Source organism: Microtus pennsylvanicus, chromosome 3, assembly GCF_037038515.1.
Source record: "Microtus pennsylvanicus isolate mMicPen1 chromosome 3, mMicPen1.hap1, whole genome shotgun sequence".
Taxonomy (NCBI): Eukaryota; Metazoa; Chordata; class Mammalia; order Rodentia; family Cricetidae; genus Microtus; species Microtus pennsylvanicus.
Genome location: NC_134581.1, coordinates 80,923,165 through 80,940,440, shown reverse-complemented (window position 1 = coordinate 80,940,440; position 17,276 = coordinate 80,923,165). Strand labels below are relative to the sequence as shown.

Sequence of the window (17,276 nt, the reverse complement as noted above, 5' to 3'; positions counted from 1 at the left end):
AACTTTTTTTTCCTTTTCTCAATAAAAAAAAATAAATTTTAAAAAGAGTCAAGGTTTTGCCACAATGTTTACATGCAAAAAAAAAGTCAGTGATATTGTGTATTGTGAACAACTCATAAAAGAAAGAGGCACCAAAATAACACACTAAGGCAAACAGAGAACACCACCACACTGTCTTCTCGCCGAGCTTCCAACTACATTCCAGTTTTTAGTTCTAAGACCAACGGTGTTAGACTGCCTTTTTCACAAGACGGTCAACGTTGACTAGAGGATGTGTCAGCGGGGCTGCAACAGCTGTCTGTGCATGCGAGAGCCAGGATTCAAGCCCTTTCTTTTCTTTATGCTTGTGAGAAAAGACAACTGCGTGGGAAGGAGGAGGAGTCTCTTGTGGAGGTGTAGATACCAAAACCAACATGAAAGATGAAAACAAATCCCTGTACGAAGTAGGCAAAGAATCCCAGACCCAGGGAGTTGACTGATTTGTGGCAACAGGGACTGGGACTGGGGGCAGCGGTCCAGGACAGGCTTTTCCCGCGTGGGGCTCAAGCCACAGAACACAGCGAGCCCCCACAAGGAGCCGGCCAAACCTCCCACAGCCTAGACTGGCTCCAGCACGGCCCGGAGGCGGGGCGAGTAGTCGCTTCCGGTTCCGGGCGCGGAGGGCCCACGTGTTCCGACCCGCTGGACCCCGCGCGACTCGGATCCTGCTCCGCTCTTTCGGCCGGGAGTGGGTGGGGGAGCACCGGGCAGGGGAAGAGCTGCTGGAGCCGCGGGAAACGTGAGTGTCGGGGACCTGGCCGGCGAACGGGCACTGCAGCGGGCGGGGAGTGAGGGCCGGGCGGGGCGGGAGCGTGGGGAGGGGCTGTAGACCCCGCCCCCCCGGCGCCGGGGGATAACGGCTGCCTAGGGAAGGGGCGGCGGCGGGATCCCCGTGTCCTGGGCGGTGTGGCCCTGTCACCTCCCCGTGGCCGGAGCCGGGACCTCCGTAGTCCGGTGGCGCTCCGGGCTGCTTCGCTGCCCAGCCACCTCTTTCCTCTCCTTCCCGGGGCCTGCGGACACGCACTGTGCCCCTCGGATTGCACCCATGCCAACTGCTCCCGGTGCTCCAGAACCCAGTGGGGAGTGGTCGAAGCCCCTTGACACCGATCTTCCCCCTCATGGGTCGTTTCACCCTGCCTCTCACGTTGCTCAAGAACTGTCTCCGCAGGCAGGCTTTCCCTTCTCTCCTTCCCGGCGAACCCCGCCCCCTTCGCAGGCGATCTTATCACCTGTGATCATGCCTGGCCACGGAGTCACCTAGCTTGTGGCTCTCACCTGTCTTAGTGACAGACTCTCATAACTTCCCCGTAGCCTAAGGCTACCTTCTGCGTCGCAGCTTTCCACTTCGAACCTCTGACAGCCAGTTCGGGCAGGGGAGTGGCGGGGACTTCACCGCACCGCACCAGCTGCGGGACTTGTCTATCGACTGAAAAGTTTGCTAGTTTATATACCATGGCTGTACTGGTCCCCGCACACACTTTCTTCCCCCTGAGCCGAGGCTGTCTGTTTGCCGTGCTGAACTCCCCAGAGGAAGGCATATGGGCCCAGCTGATCTTGAACTAACTGCCTGTACCACATCAGGGTTTGCTGAGAGGCTACCTTTAGAAATACTGTTTGTTCTCTGCCCACGCGCTGTAGGCGAAAGCCAGGAGGGCAAGCTACACTGCAGTCACAAAGCTTCTCTCTGCAGCTTTTCTTCCAAACAGCCCCATGGACCTTGATCCAGAAAACTACTTCAAAGAGGTGTCACGGTGACCATGGAAGGCTGGTTGGGAGAAGCAAGCGACAGTGGAGTGGTTCCTTTGTGCCATCTGTCTTGAGTAACTTTCTGCCGTTGCTGCCTAATTTAGACAGGTGGACAGAGTTGGAGGGAAGTGGGACACTTTTCTTCCAAGGACCACCAGACACTGATGGTTCCTCCTCTCACCTCCATATGCATGCTCTTTTGCACTCTGTATAATTGCAGGAGACAGTCATTTCAAGATTTGTATCACGTTGAGGGAGTCTTGTCATTACAGAATATACAGGTGACTATGCAACTTGACACAGACGTAAAACACTTTGAGATTCTCTGCTTCTGTTGTCTTCTTGCCTGAATGTGAACATGACTGGATACGTTTGTTCCTTTCTGCATAGAACCTCAAACTTACTTCCTTTGGCCATGTAGTGGGTATCTAGTTTAGCACACACGAAATGCTTATTAAACACAAAATGCTGGGCCTTCATGCCCAGAATCTGCACGTGAGGCCAAAGTGGTGCTGTGTGGTCTGGATTAATCCCTTTAAGAGCCACTGTGATTTTCCAGACCTCATGGCAGCCACCTTACAGAGGTTTGAGGACAAAGGCTTGCAGATACCAGTAGTGTTGACTCATCTTTGGTGGGAGATCTTGCCATTCACATCTAAGTGATTTGTGAAATCAAATGACTTTAAGACAGAAAGCCAAATGCTAATCATCCAATACAGCAAGTTAAAATGAAATACTGATGAGGGTTCTGTTTGTTTGTTTTGTTTTTAGCTTCCTAATATTGTTTTGGTTTTGATTTTGGGTTTTTGAGACAAGGTGTCTCTTTGTATCCCTGGCTGTCCTGGAACTCACTACATACATACACTAGGCTGGCTTGGAACTCAGAGAGGTCTGTCTGTGTCTGCCTCCAAGTGCTGGAAGTAAAGGCTTAGGCCCAGCTTAATTCCCTTGATAAAGAGCTTCCCACTCAGATCACACATATTCCAGGTTTTTGCTGTGAATTCCTAATATTGCTGAAGTCCCTGCTTTTTCCTGTTTGCCTTTTGAGTTCAAGGTCAGAGCCTTTGGTTTCTCCCCTTTCTTTTCAGCACCTGGAATAGTATGGGATATGAAATCGAGGCTCGGTGTATGTTCATGGATAGAATCAACTCTGCATTTCTCCCCTCAGTTTCTTTTTATTGATATTAATACGGTATGTCTCTATTGAAAAGTAAACAGAATAGATTTTTAAGACTTTGGAATACTTAATATCAAATCCTACAGCTGTTCCCCATGAAAGATTTATTACCAAGAAGCCCTGGCATCCACTCGTTTCAGTTGGGGCATGTATTTATTGAGCTTCTTTTCTATAAACTACCTGGGAAGGGGAGAAGCTCAGGAACATATCCTTGCTTAGGAGACCCAGCTCACCAAGGAAAACCCAAGAATGACTACTGGGTTTTCTTTAGCCGTCTCAGAATGCTGTTGGCCAAACCATAGAGCTTACAACCTTTATCATCACATATATGCAAGAAAGCCTCAGATCAAGCCAGAAGGAAATGACCTAGCATAGAGTAGCTGGTAGCCAGGATGTATTAATTGAACAGACATAGAAAGTAACTTGTCTTGAGTTACCTACATCCACCCCTAGGATCAGGCTGCGTTCTTGTTAGTTATTCTGTTCCATTAGGTGATAGTTTCCCAATGTGAGATTGACATTGACTGTGTTTGTTGTGGGAATTTATTGTGTCTGCTTAACTTTGGCTGCCAAATAATAAATGATGTTTTCTTCTGGGTGGGTGTCAAGTTTGATGTCCCTTACTCTTTCAGCTTCAGATTAATTTGTTGTATTTTATCTTCAATTTGTATGTGATGATTGACCCACATTATTTAAGTAAATAACTAATTCTTGGTGCTATTCATTAAATGTAGGAAGCTTCACGTCATGTTGAAAGTTAACAAACGTGCTCATAGTGGTCAGATACACAATTCTGGTCTCTTAAAATATGTATTTAAATCCAGCCTATCTTACTTCTTGGGTAAACCTCTTTCTTTATCCCTCACTGCTCCATGTGAACCAAGCAACGAACAAAGCACTTGCCTTTGTTCCTCTGAAGCCCTTCTTGATTATTATAAAATCTGGTTAACTTCTCAAAGGATGCTCCACTTTGCATTGAGACAGAAAAATCATCTCCTTCAAAGTGGGCTGACATAACTGGTCCAGAGTGCCATAACTTTACAAGGTAGAACAGGGTGTAGAATTAAGTCTTCTGTCCCTCAAGGAAGAACTGTTTTATCATTACTACCGACATCTGTATGTGTGATAACAGAGCGACATTTTATTAGAGACTTTTTGCTATGGTTTTTATATTTTTAATTTATCTTATTCTCAGTGACATTTTTACATGCAGCTTAAACCTTATTGATGACTATAAAGGCAGTCAAATTTCAGGGTAGAAGATAATTAAACCTCTGCCCATACTGACCTTTCTGTACCAACAATTACTTAATTGACCTTTTCTCTCATTTCTTCCTGTCTTCTCCTTTTCTATTCCTCATTCTGTTTCTTAAAGTCTATTGTAATAAACTTTAAGCTAATATTTTCTTGGTACTTAAATATGACTTTTATGAAGGAAAAGAACCAAAAACAAAAACCCCACAGTTTTTTGGTTTTTTTTAAAGCTACTTTATTTTATTCTGTTATCTGAAAATAGTTATATCATCTGATTTGAGAAGGCCATTAACTGTGGCAAAAGTCAGCTATATCAAGATATTCTTTTTGTTTATTGAGAAAAAAAAATTGCCTCCTCCCCGCCTCCCACTCCTCCCCCCCAATCCTCTCCCCGTCCCCCCACTCCTCTCCCTCTCCCCCCCACTTCTATCCCCCTCCCTCTCAAGTCTGAAGAGAAGTCAGGGTTCCCTGCCCTGTGGAAAGTCCAAAGTCCTCCCCCCTCCATCCTGGTCTAGGAGGGTGAACATCCAAACTGGCTAGGCTCCCACGAAGCCAGAACATGAAGTAGGATCAAAACCCAGTGCCATTGTCCTTGGCTTCTCAGAAGCCCTCATTGTCCGCCATATTCAGAGAATCCAGTTTTATCCCATGCTTTTTCAGTCACAGTCCAGCTGGCCTTGGTGAGCTCCCAATAGATCAGCCCCACTGTCTCCGTGAGTGGGTGCACCCCTTGTGGTCCTGATTTCTTTGCTCATGTTCTCCCTCCTTCTGCTCCTGATTGGGACATTGGGAGCTCAGTCCGGTGCTCCAGTATGGGTCTCTGTCTCTGTCTCCATCCATCGCCAGATGAAGGTTCTATGGTGATATGCAAGATACACATCAGTATGGCTATAGGATAGGGTCATTTCAGGTTCCCTATCCTCAGCTGCCCCAACAACTAACTGGGGATATCGCCCTGGGCACCTGGGACCCCTCTAGGTCCATGTCTCTTGCCAACCCTAAGATGGCTCCCTTAATTAAGATATGTGCTTCCCTGCTCCCCTATCCAACCTTCCTTTATCCCAATCATCCCGTTGCCCCAAGTTCTCCCCATCCTACCCTTCTAACTTTTCTCTCCCCATCTCCCCTTACCCCCCACCAACCCCACCCTTAAGATCCCGATTTTTTGCCTGACAACCTTGTCTACTTCCCCTACCCAGGAGATAGCTATATGTTTTTCTTTGGGTTCACCTTCTTATTTAGCTTCTTTAGGATATCCAATTATAGACTCACTGACCTTTATTTAAGGCTAGAAACCAAATATGAGTGAGTACATCCCATGTTCATCTTTTTGGGTCTGGGTTACCTCACTCAGGATAGTATTTTCTATTTCCATCCATTTGCATGCAAAATTTGAGAAGTCATTGTTTTTAACCGCTGAGTAGTACTCTAATGTGTATATATTCCACACTTTCTTCATCCATTCTTCCATTGAAGGACATCTAGGTTGTTTCCAGGTTCTGGCTATTACAAATAATGCTGCTATGAACATAGTTGAACAAATGCCCTTGTCATATGATAGGGCATCTCTTGGGTATATTCCCAAGAGTGGTATTACTGGGTCCAGGGGTAGGTTGATCCCGAATTTCCTGAGAAACCGAAACACTGCTTTCCAAAGTGGTTGCACAAGTTTGCATTCCCACCAGCAATGGATGAGGGAACCCCTTCCTCCACAACCTCTCCAGCAGAGGCTATCATTGGTGTTTTTTATTTTAGCCAATCTGACAGGTGTAAGATGATATCTCAAAGTTGTTTTGATTTGCATTTCCCTGATTGCTAATGAGGTTGAGCATGACCTTAAGTGTCTTTTGGGCATTTGAACTTCTTCTGTTGAGAATTTTCTGTTCAAATCAGTGCCCCATTTTTTAATTGGGTTAATTAGCATTTTAAAGTCTAGTTTCTTGAGTTCTTTATATATTTTGGAGATCAGACCTTTATCTGTTGCGGGGTTGGTGAAGATCTTCTCCCAGTCAGTGGGTTGCCTTTTTGTCCTAGTGACAGTGTCCTTTGCTTTACAGAAGCTTCTCAATTTCAGTAGGTCCCATTTATTCAATGTTGCCCTTAATGTCTGTGCTGCTGGGATTATACCTAGGAAGCGATCGCCTGTGCCCATATGTTGTAGGGTACCTCCCACTTTCTCTTCTATCAGGTTCAGTGTGTTCAGATTGATATTGAGGTCTTTGATCCATTTGGACTTGAGTTTTGTGCATGGAGATAGATATGGGTCTATTTTCATTCTTCTACAGGTTGACATCCAGTTGTGCCTGCACCATTTGTTGAAGATGCTTTCTTTCTTCCATTGTATACTTTTAGCTCCTTTATCGAAAATGAGGTGTTCATACGTTTGTGGGTTAAAATCTGGGTCTTCTATACGATTCCATTGGTCGACATCTCTGTTTTTATACCAATACCAAGCTGTTTTCAATACTGTAGCTCTGAAGTAGAGTTTGAAGTCAGGGATGGTAATGCCTTCAGAAGTTCATTTATTATATAAGACTGTTTCGGCTATCCTGGGTTTTTTGTTTTTCCATATAAAGTTGACTATTGTCCTCTCAAGATCTGTGAAGAATTTTGATGGGACCTTGATGAGGATTTCATTGAATCTATAAATTGCCTTTGGTAGAATTGCCATTTTTACTAAGTTGATCCTCCCAATCCAAGAGCAAGGGAGATCTTTCCACTTTCTGGTATCCTCTTCAATTTCTTTCTTCAATGCCTTAAAGTTCTTGTCAAATAGATCTTTCACTTCCTTGGTTAGAGTTACCCCAAGATATTGTATGCTACTGTGGCTATCGTGAAAGGTGATGCTTCTCTGATTTCCCTCTCTGCTTCCATATCCTTTGTGTATAGGAGGGCAACTGATTTTTTGGAGTTGATCTTGTATCCTGCCACATTACTAAAGCTGTTTATCAGCTGTAAAAGTTCTTTGGTGGAGTTTTTGGGCTCGCTTATGTACACTATCATATCATCTGCAAATAATGAAAGTTTAACCTCTTCCTTCCCAATTCGAATCCCCTTGATCTCCTTATGTTGTCTTATTGCTATTGCTAAAACTTCAAGCACTATATTGAAGAAGTATGGAGAGAGTGGACAGCCTTGTCGTGTTCCTGATTTTACTGGGATGGCTTTGAGTTTCTCTCCGTTTAGTTTGATGTTAGCTGTCGGCTTGCTGTAAATAGCTTTTATTATATTTAGGTATGATCCTTGTATCCCTAATCTCTCCAAGACTTTTATCATAAAGGGATGTTGAATTTTGTCAAAAGCTTTTTCAGCATCTAATGAAATGATCATATGGTTTTTTTCTTTCAGTTTATTTATATGATGGATTACATTGATAAATTTTCGTATGTTGAACCAGCCCTGCATCTCTGGGATGAAGCCTAGTTGATCATAATGGATAATTTTTCTAATATGTTCTTGGATACGGTTTGCTAGTATTTTGTTGAGGATTTTTGCGTCGATGTTCATGAGTGAGATTGGCCTGTAATTCTCTTACTTGGTTGAGTCTTTGTGTGGTTTTGGAATCAGAGTGACTGTAGCTTCATAAAAGGAATTTGGCAATGACTCTTCTGTTTCTATATTGTGAAATACATTAAGGAGTATAGGTATAAACTCTTCTTGGAAGTTCTGGTAGAATTCCGCATTGAAACCATCTGGTCCTGGGCTTTTTTTGGTTTTTGATGACAGCTTCTAATTCTTCGCGACTAACAGGTCTATTTAGATTGTTCAGCTGGTCCTGGTTTAGCTTTGGTATATGGTATTTATCTAAAAAAGTGTCCATTTCTTTTACATTTTCCAGTTTTGTGGCATACAGGCTTTTGTAGTAAGATCTAACGATTCTCTGAATTTCCACTGTGTCTGCGGTTATGTCCCCCTTTTCATTTCTGATCTTATTAATTTGCATATTCTCTCTCTGCCGTTTGATTAGTTTGGATAGGGGTTTATCAATCTTGTTGATTTTCTCTAGGAACCAGCTTTTTGTTTCATTGATTCTTTGGATTGTTTTCTGTGTTTCTATTTTGTTGATTTCAACCCTCAGTTTGATTATTTCCAGTCTTCTACTCCTCCTAGGTGAGTCTGCTTCTTTTTTTCTAGGGCTTTCAGGTGGGCTGTTAAGTCTCCAATGTGTGCTTTCTCTATTTTCTTTAAGTGGACACTTAGTGCTCTGAACTTTCCTCTCAGGACTGCTTTCATAGTGTCCCATAAGTGTGAGTAGGTTGTTTCTTTATTTTCATTGAATTCAAGGAAGACTTTGATTTCTTTCTTTATTTCTTCCTTGATCCAGGTGTGGTTCAGAAGTTGACTGTTGAGTTTCCATGAGTTTGTAGGCTTTCTGGGGGTAGCATTGTTGTTGAATTCTGACTTTAATCCATGGTGGTCTGATAAGACACAGGAGGTTACGAATATTTTTTTGTAACTGTGGAAGTTTGCTTTGTTCATGAGTATGTGGTCAATTTTCGAGAAGGTTCCATGAACTGCAGAGAAGAAGGTATATTCTTTCCTATTTGTGTGGAATGTTCTATAGATGTCTGTTAAGTCCATTTGATTCATTACCTCCATTAATTCTCTTATTTCTGTGTTAGGTTTCTGTCTGATTGACCTGTCCATTTGTGAGAGAGGAGTGTTGAAGTCTCCTACTATTAGTGTGTGCGGTTTGATGGCAGCCTTGAGTTTTAGTAATGTTTTTTTACGTACGTGGATGCTTTTATATTAGGGGCATAGATATTCAGGATTGACACTTCATCCTGATGAATTGTTCCTTTTATGAGTATAAAATGTCCCTCTCTATCTTTTCTGATTGATTTAAGTTTGAAGTCAACTTTGTTAGAAATTAGTATGGCCACACCTGCTTGTTTCTTGGGTCCATTTGCTTGATAAGCCTTTTCCCAGCCCTTTACTCTGAGTAGGTGCCTGTCTTTGTGGTTGAGGTGTGTTTTTTGTAAACAGCAGAATGTTGGATCCTCTTTTCTTATCCAATCTCTTAGCCTGTGCCTTTTTATAGGTGAGTTGAGTCCATTGACATTAAGTGATATTAATGACCAGTGGTTGTTAACTCCGGTCACTTTTTCAGTAGTAGAGTTTGTGTGTTTCCCTTCTTTGAGTTGTGCTGGTGAAGGGTCTCTAGATGTTTGAGTTATTGTGGTCATTGTTGGACTCCTTCGTTTGTGATTTTCCTTCTATTACTTTCTGTAAGGCTGGATTTGTGGCTATGTATTGTTTAAATTTGTTTTTATCCTGGAAAATTTTGTTTTCTCCATTTAGAGTGAACAAAAGCTTGGCTGGGTATAGTAGTCTGGGCTTGCATCCATGGTCTCTCAGTTTCTGCAGTACATCTATCCAGGACCTTCTGGCTTTCATGGTTTCCATAGAGAAGTCAGGTGTAAGTCTGATAGGTTTACCCTTATAAGTAACTTGCCCCTTTTCCTTTGCAGCTCTTAATATTCTTTCTTTATTCTGCATGTTTTGTGTTTTGATTATTATATGACGAGGAGATGTTTTTTTTTGGTCCAGTCTATTCGGTGTTCTGTATGCTTCTTGAACCTTCAAAGGAATATCCTTCTTTAGGTTGGGAAAGTTTTCTTCTATAAGTTTATTAAATATATTTTCTGGACCGTTGAGCTGGACTTCTTCTTCTATCCCTATTATTCTTAGGTTTGGTCTTTTTATTGTGTCCCAGATTTCCTGAATGTTTTGTGATGAGAATTTGTTGGTTTTGCTGTTTTCTTTGATCAGTGTGTTTATTTTCTCTATGGTATCTTCAGTGTCTGACATTCTTTCTTCTATCTCTTGTAATCTGTTGGTAGTCCTTGTCTCTGTAGTTCCTGTTCGTTTACCCAGATTTTCCATCTCCATTCTTCCCTTGGTTTGTGTTTTCTTCATTGCTTCCATTTCATTCTTCAAGTCTTGAACCGCTTCCCTAACCTGTTTGATTGCTTTTTCTTGTTTCTCTTGGTTTTCTTCCGTGTCTTTGAGCGATTTATTCATTTCCTCTACCTTTTTGTTTGTAATCTCTAAATGTTTATGGCAGTTTTTCACCTCCTGTTTAAGGTCCTCTATTATTTTCATATAGTTCACTTTTGAGTCTATTTCTTTTATTTCTTCTGGCGTTGGGTGTACAATTCTTCTTATTTCGGGATCCCTGGATTCTGGTGGTATCATGTTGCCTTTCAGGTTGTAGGAGGAATTCTTGCATTGGCGCCTTCCCATCTCTTCCTTAAAATGGAGCCAGGAGAGGCCTGGTGTCTTGGTCCAGTCTCTGCTGTGATTGACTCTCTGGCTGTATCTCTTCAGTGTAGAAGCAGGAACCGTTCCCGTCCTGATGGGATTCCTCAGCAACTAAGCAGGGCCGCCAGTAGCCCAATGATCCAGGGCCAACAGGATGAATGGAGCAAGGGGGGGATGGTATCCAGGAGCGCGCAGGAAGCCTGGCGCCAGAGCTGAAGGTGCCCGGCTCCCTTACAGGGGACCCTGAGGTCTGCCCGGTAGGCAGGCACTCACCGCTCTGGGTGGGTAGCCTTAGTGTAGGAGCTTAAAACTGTTCTTGAGCACTGGTCCTAGCATACAGCAGGGCAGGGTTGGGGAGGGGTGCTGGGGGGCTGGGTCGTGCGAAAGAAAGACAGCCCTGCAGAAGGAGCTGGGGGAGGGGGGTTTGTGCTCTCTTCCGGGACAGTCTGCCCCTGGATAGCACACACTCACCCGTCCAGATGGGATTCCTCAGCAACTAAACAGGGCCGCCGGTAGCCCAATGATCCAGGGACTAAAGGATGAATGGAGCAAGGGAGGGGGGTGCGGTATCCAGAAGAGCACAGGAAGCCTGGCGCAGGAGCTGAAGGTGCGCGGGCTCCCTTACAGGGGACCTTGAGGCCTGCCCGGTAGGCAGGCACTCACCGCTCTCCCCCACAGTTTTCAAATAGAGCTGTTGCTCAGTGGTAGAGCAGTTGCCTAACATACAGAGTTCTGGATTCCATCCCAACACCACCAAAATCAAACCAGTTTTTCCGCGTGGTTCAAAGCACACTGATTTCAATGCCAGAAGCCAGGGAATGTATTACTTTCATTTTCTTTGCTCTGGGTTGAACTTTCACAGGAATTGAGCTATACTCACTGAATCAGATTGCCTCCTGCCAACTGCAGAAAGGGAAGGGTCTTTGCTTCTGGTAAGTAGAAGTCTTGCTGGTTTCACCTTCAGCTAAAGACCCTGTCATCAAGGGTCTATCCCATCTGTGTTCAGCAGTTTATGGTGCCTCCAGATCAAGGACTGTTTGCTTTGGGGGTTTAGTTGAGCACTTCACTTGTGTTAAGACAGTAAACAGACCAACCCTTTCCCTGTGTGATCTAATTTTTCTTTTATAATTATGAGGAAATAAAATGGAACATTTGCTTATTATTTAAATATTGACTTCTCAAAAAGGATTTAAAAGAGCTTGAAACACAAAGTAATGAGCCATATTGAGCACCTACCCTGTACTGAATTCTATGCCAAAAGACTTTTCTTTTAAATTACCTCATTTGCTCCATAAAATAAGCATGGGAGATAGGCAGTGTTAACCACATTTCAAGGATAAGGCTGAAAGTTAAGAGAAATAGTGTCATGTGGCTTAAGAGAATAGAGATACATACCCAAGACTCCAAAGTCATTTTACCATTACAAGGGAATTGTATCTATATATAGAACAGTTGAAACAAGAGTGAGAATTTGGTGAGTGGAAGAACCATATTGTTATGTTCCTTAATTTTGTAGAGCAGGAGCATTAGAAGAGAACAGTTACAAGTTTAAATTAATTGTTTTAACTCTAAAACAGCCAAAAGGCCCTAGTAAGCTCCAGGAAGCAATTGTATTCACAGTCCCTGATTATGGCTCTCCATTTGTCATTTATGCGACTTTTCCTGGAGAGGTGTGAACATTATCCACGCCAGATAAGATAGAATGACAGATCAAAGAAAGTCTTCTACCCATATAGTTTGGTCAACTATTAAGTTTATTAGTAACAACTTGAGTAAGGGCTTACTAGTAGGCATAGAGGTACCTGTATCACCAAAAAGTTCATCCCAGAATGGACAACTGGTTGTTTCCTGCTCAGTCTGAAAGTGGCTTCACCAGAGGGTTCACCAGCAGTTGCTTCCTGTTATATCATCTTGGAGAGGGGCCTCATGAATCTTGTAACTGAATGAGCTTCCTGAATCAATGAGCTTCCAAAGCCTAAGTTGCATTAGCTTCATGAGGCTTATGAAGCACACTCCGCTACCTCTCCAAAAGGGGATGTCTCATTTGGGAGGAAATAGCTGTGCTGCATTCACTTCTTCCTGGGACACTTGATGTTCTTTCCACTCTGTCTTCTAAAATGTTTCCTAAGCCTTTGAAGAGGTAAGAGATGACTGATTATTTTCTTCCATTTCTGCATGAGCGTGAGGGTCATAGTGCCCTAATATCAGTCACTTATTCTCAGCAGCTTGACAGATGGTATCAGCCTCTGCTGGAGGGAGCAGCCTTTCCTTCCACATTAGAGGCTGCTGACAGCAGTAGTCTGTGAGTGTAAACAGCTGTCTCAAAGGCAGTTAGGTACTTCACAGCACATGTTAAAACAGAAGCAGTGGTAGTTTCTTCACCCTGGCCCTCCTGACCTCCCTAGCCACAAGTATTTGCTTTGGCTTAACAAAAGCAGATGTCAGTCCTGTAGAGCAGGCTTTAAATCTAAGCCGAAAGCAGCTGATTTGATTGTACATGTAGCAGTTGTGCCTTTATTGTGACAGCTGGCATGTCACTCCTAGCATGTTCATAGTGTAGTACATAGAATTCATAACTGGACAGGACCGCTGGTGACATTTCTCCCACAGTAGACTGCACATCACTCTCTGGCACTATAAAAACTGTCCAGTAGGTAAGAAGCTACCAGCCCAGTCCCAGATTGATTTCTCATGTCCCCTAAATCAAAGCATGCAATGTCTTGAGTAATAGAGTCTTACCATTTAGTTTTAATGTGAAACCAACAGCAGAGACAATAGCTTGTGTGGCAGGGGTAGGAGGTGAGGGGAGAACTCAGGTCTCCTTGGCCAATAGCTCAAAGGTAACCAACTCTTTAACACTCAGCAACCTTATCACTCCTGGGAGTGCCCACTCAGGATGACTTCCTGCAGACACTTTAATTGCTGTTCTTACTGCTCTTGCAGATTCTCTTCTAAGTCTGCAAAGACACTCAGTTGGTTAACATAAGATGAGACCTTTTTACAGTGAAGGCAGGGTCTTTGAAGGCTTACCATCCATTCCAAGTAAATAACAGTTGGTCCTAGGCAGCTAAGAGAAAGCTCTTATTGAGACCCAATACAGCATAGAAAGAGCCTAACATTTGAACCATTTGGCTTTATTAAAAGAGCAATGTTAGGTACACTTGTGTAGATGGGAGTCACTGCCTTCTTCCACATTCTTTAATCATAACCATTCCCCTAGACTGAAGACCCATAGCTCCATCCTGAAGGCCTGCTTTGCATTCCCTCACTGGGTCCTATGTGACCAGCTTGTACTGATGGGCTAGTTTGGCCGAGAGCAAGTGGGTCCCTATTTTTCATAATGCACTTGCCACTAGAGCCATCTCTGATTCTAACAAGCTTTTGATAAATGTCATTGTCATCCCTCTCCATCAGCCACACATGGTTGTTAAAAGGGCCTGGGCTGAGTGACCTCAGTATACCTTCCATGTTAGCGGCTGATGGCAGCAGTAGTCTCTGTGTATAAGCCCAGCGTGCCCTTCTTCAGAGCAACATTCAGAACATACTCCAGAGCACAGCAGCATCCGGGAAAACCTCAGTCTTCTCTCTTGTAATGTTTTCTCATCCTGCTCTTGTTTCACCAGTTTATGGAGCTGTTCAGGCTTTAAAACTTTTGAAAATCTCAAAAAAGCACATTTGGTCTTTTATCAATCCCCTCCTGAGAACTCCAGCTCATCCTAAGTCTTGCCACACCTGCCTTTCAGTAACCAAGAAAGACTCCCTTATATGCTTTTCTGATCTCACTTCTATTACTTTAACATTTTATTTATTTTTTGCCATATTTTTATTGAAAAAAAAATTCCGCCTCCTCCCAGCCTCCCATTTCCCTCCCCCTCTTCCCACTCCTCTCCCCCTCCCCCAATTCCTCTCCCCCTCCCTCTCCAGTCTGAAGAGCAATCAGGGTTCCCTGCCTTGTGGAAAGTCCAAAGTCCTCCCCCCTCCATCCTGGTCTAGGAAAGTGAACATCAAACTGGCTAGGCTTTCACAAAGCCAAAACATGAAGTAGGATCAAAACCCAGTGCCATTGTCCTTGGCTTCTCAGAAGCCCTCATTGTCCGCAATATTCAGAGAGTCCGGTTTTATCCCATGCTTTTTCAGTCATAGTCCAGCTGGCCTTGGCGAGCTCCCAATAGATCAGCCCCACTAGCTCCGTGGGTGGGTGCACCCCTCCTGGTTCTGACTTCTTTGCTCATGTTCTCCCTCCTTCTGCTCCTCATTGGGACATTGGGAGCTCAGTCCGGTGCTCCAGTGTAGGTCTCTGTCTCTGTCTCCATCCATCACCAGATGAAGGTTCTATGGTGATATGCAAGATATTCATCAGTATGGCTATAGGATGGGGTCATTTCGGGTTCCATATCCTCAGCTGCCCCAGGAACTAACTGGGGATATCGCCCTGGGCACCTGGGAGCCCCTCTAGGTCCATGTCTCTTGCCAACCCTAAGATGGCTCCCTTAATTAAGATATGTGCTTCCCTGCTCCCCTATCCAACCTTCCTTTATCCCAGTCATCCCATTTCCCCAAGTTCCCCCCATCCTCCCCTTCTCACTTTTCTCTCCCCATCTCTCCTTACCTCCCTCCCACCCCACCCCCAAGATCCCAGTTTTTTGCCCGGGAATCTTGTCTACTTCCCATAACCAGGATAGCTATATGTTTTTCTTTGGGTTCACCTTCTTATTTAGCTTCTTTAGGATATTAAATTATAGACTCACTGACCTTTATTTATGACTAGAAACCAATTATGAGTGAGTACATCCCATGTTCATCTTTTTGGGTCTAGGTTACCTCACTCAGAATAGTGTTTTCTATTTCCATCCATTTGCATGCAAAATTTGAGAAGTCATTGTTTTTTACCGCTGAGTAGTACTCTAATGTGTGTGTGTGTGTGTGTGTGTGTGTGTGTGTGTGTGTGTGTGTATATATATATATATATATATATATATATATATATATATATATTCCACACTTTATTCATCCATTCTTCCATTGAAGGACATCTAGGTTGTTTCCAGGTTCTGGCTATTACAAATAATGCTGCTATGAACATAGTTGAACAAATGCCCTTGTCATATGATAGGGCATCTCTTGGGTATATTCCCAAGAGTGGCATTGCTGGGACCAGGGGTAGGTTGATCCCGAATTTCCTGAGAAACTGCCACACTGCTTTCCAAAGTGGTTGCACAAGTTTGCATTCCCACCAGCAATGGATGAGTGTACCCCTTCTTCCACAACCTCTCCAGCAAAGGCTATCATTGGTGTTTTTGATTTTAACCATTCTGACAGGTGTAAGATGATATCTCAAAGTTGTTTTGATTTGCATTTCCCTGATGGCTAAGGAGGTTGAACATGACCTTAGTGTCTTTTGGCCATTTGAATTTCTTCTGTTGAGAATTCTCTGTTCAGTTCAGTGCCCCATTTTTTAATTGGGTTAATTAGCATTTTAAAGTCTAGTTTCTTGAGTTCTTTATATATTTTGGAGATCAGACCTTTGTCTGTTGCGGGGTTGGTGAAGATCTTCTCCCAGTCAGTAGGTTGCCTTTTTGTCTTAGTGACAGTGTCCTTTACTTTACAAAAGCTTCTCAGTTTCAGTAGGTCCCATTTATTCAATGTTGTCCTTATTGTCTGTGCTACTGGGGTTATATGTAAGAAGTGGTCTCCTGTGCCCATGTGTTGTAGAGTACTTCCCACTTTCTCTTCTATCAGGTTCAGTGTGTTCAGATTGATATTGAGGTCTTTAATCCATTTGGACTTGAGTTTTGTGCATGGTGATAGATATGGGTCTATTTTCATTCTTCAACAGGTTGACATCCAGTTGTGCCAGCAGCACCATTTGTTGAAGATGCTTTCTTTCTTCCATTGTATACTTTTAGCTCCTTTGTCGAAAAGCAGGTGTTCATAAGTTTGTGGGTTAAAATCCACAATTTTTATTCAATTCCATTGGTCAACATATCTCTTTTTATGCCAATACCAAGCTGTTTTCATTACTGTAGCTCTGTAATAGAGTTTGAAGTCAGGGATGGCAATGCCTCCAGAAGTTCCTTTATTGTATAGGATTATTTTGGCTATCCTGGGTTTTTTGTTTTTCCATATAAAGTTGATTATTGTTCTCTCAAGGTCTGTGAAGAATTTCGTTAGGATTTTGATGGGGATTGCATTGAATCTATAAATTGCTTTTAGTAGAATTGCCATTTTTACTATGTTGATCCTCCTAATCCAAGAGCAAGGGAGATCCTTCCATTTTCTGGTATCCTCTTCAATTTCTTTCTTCAAAGACCTAAAGTTATTGTCAAGTAGATCTTTCACTTCCTTGGTTAGAGTTACCCCAAGATATTTTATGCTATTTGTGGCTATTGTGAAAGGTGATGTTTCTCTGATTTCCCTCTCTGCTTCTTTATCCTTTGTGTATAGGAGAGCAACTGATTTTTTGGAGTTGATCTTGTATCTTGCCATGTTTCTAAAGGTGTTTATCAGCTGTAGGAGTTCTTTGATAGAGTTTTTGGGCTCGCTTATGTACACTATCATATCATCTGCAAATAACGAAAGTTTGACCTCTTCCTTTCCTATTTGAATCCCCTTGATCTCCTTATGCTGTCTTATTGCTATTGCTAGAACTTCAAGCACTATATTAAAGAGGTATGGAAAGAGTGGACAGCCTTGTCTTGTTCCTGATTTTATTGGAATGGCTTTGAGTTTCTCTCCATTTAATTTAATGTTAGCTGCCGGCTTGCTGTATATTGCTTTTATCATATTTAGGAGTGTA

At 43.1% G+C, this 17,276-nt stretch overlaps 1 protein-coding gene across 2 annotated transcripts in view; it reads left to right on the top strand.

Annotated features, from left to right (window-relative positions):
* The first annotated feature begins 657 nt into the window (after positions 1-657).
* Znf202 (zinc finger protein 202) overlaps positions 658-17,276 on the top strand; it is a 32,449-nt gene continuing 15,830 nt past the window's right edge. Inside the window, exon 1 of one of the 2 annotated variants that reach the window (XM_075966310.1) lies at positions 658-778. The gene's annotated coding sequence lies outside the window, so the exon portion shown is untranslated. The remainder of the gene's footprint in view (positions 779-17,276) is intronic. The other variant, XM_075966311.1, reaches the window with a different exon arrangement.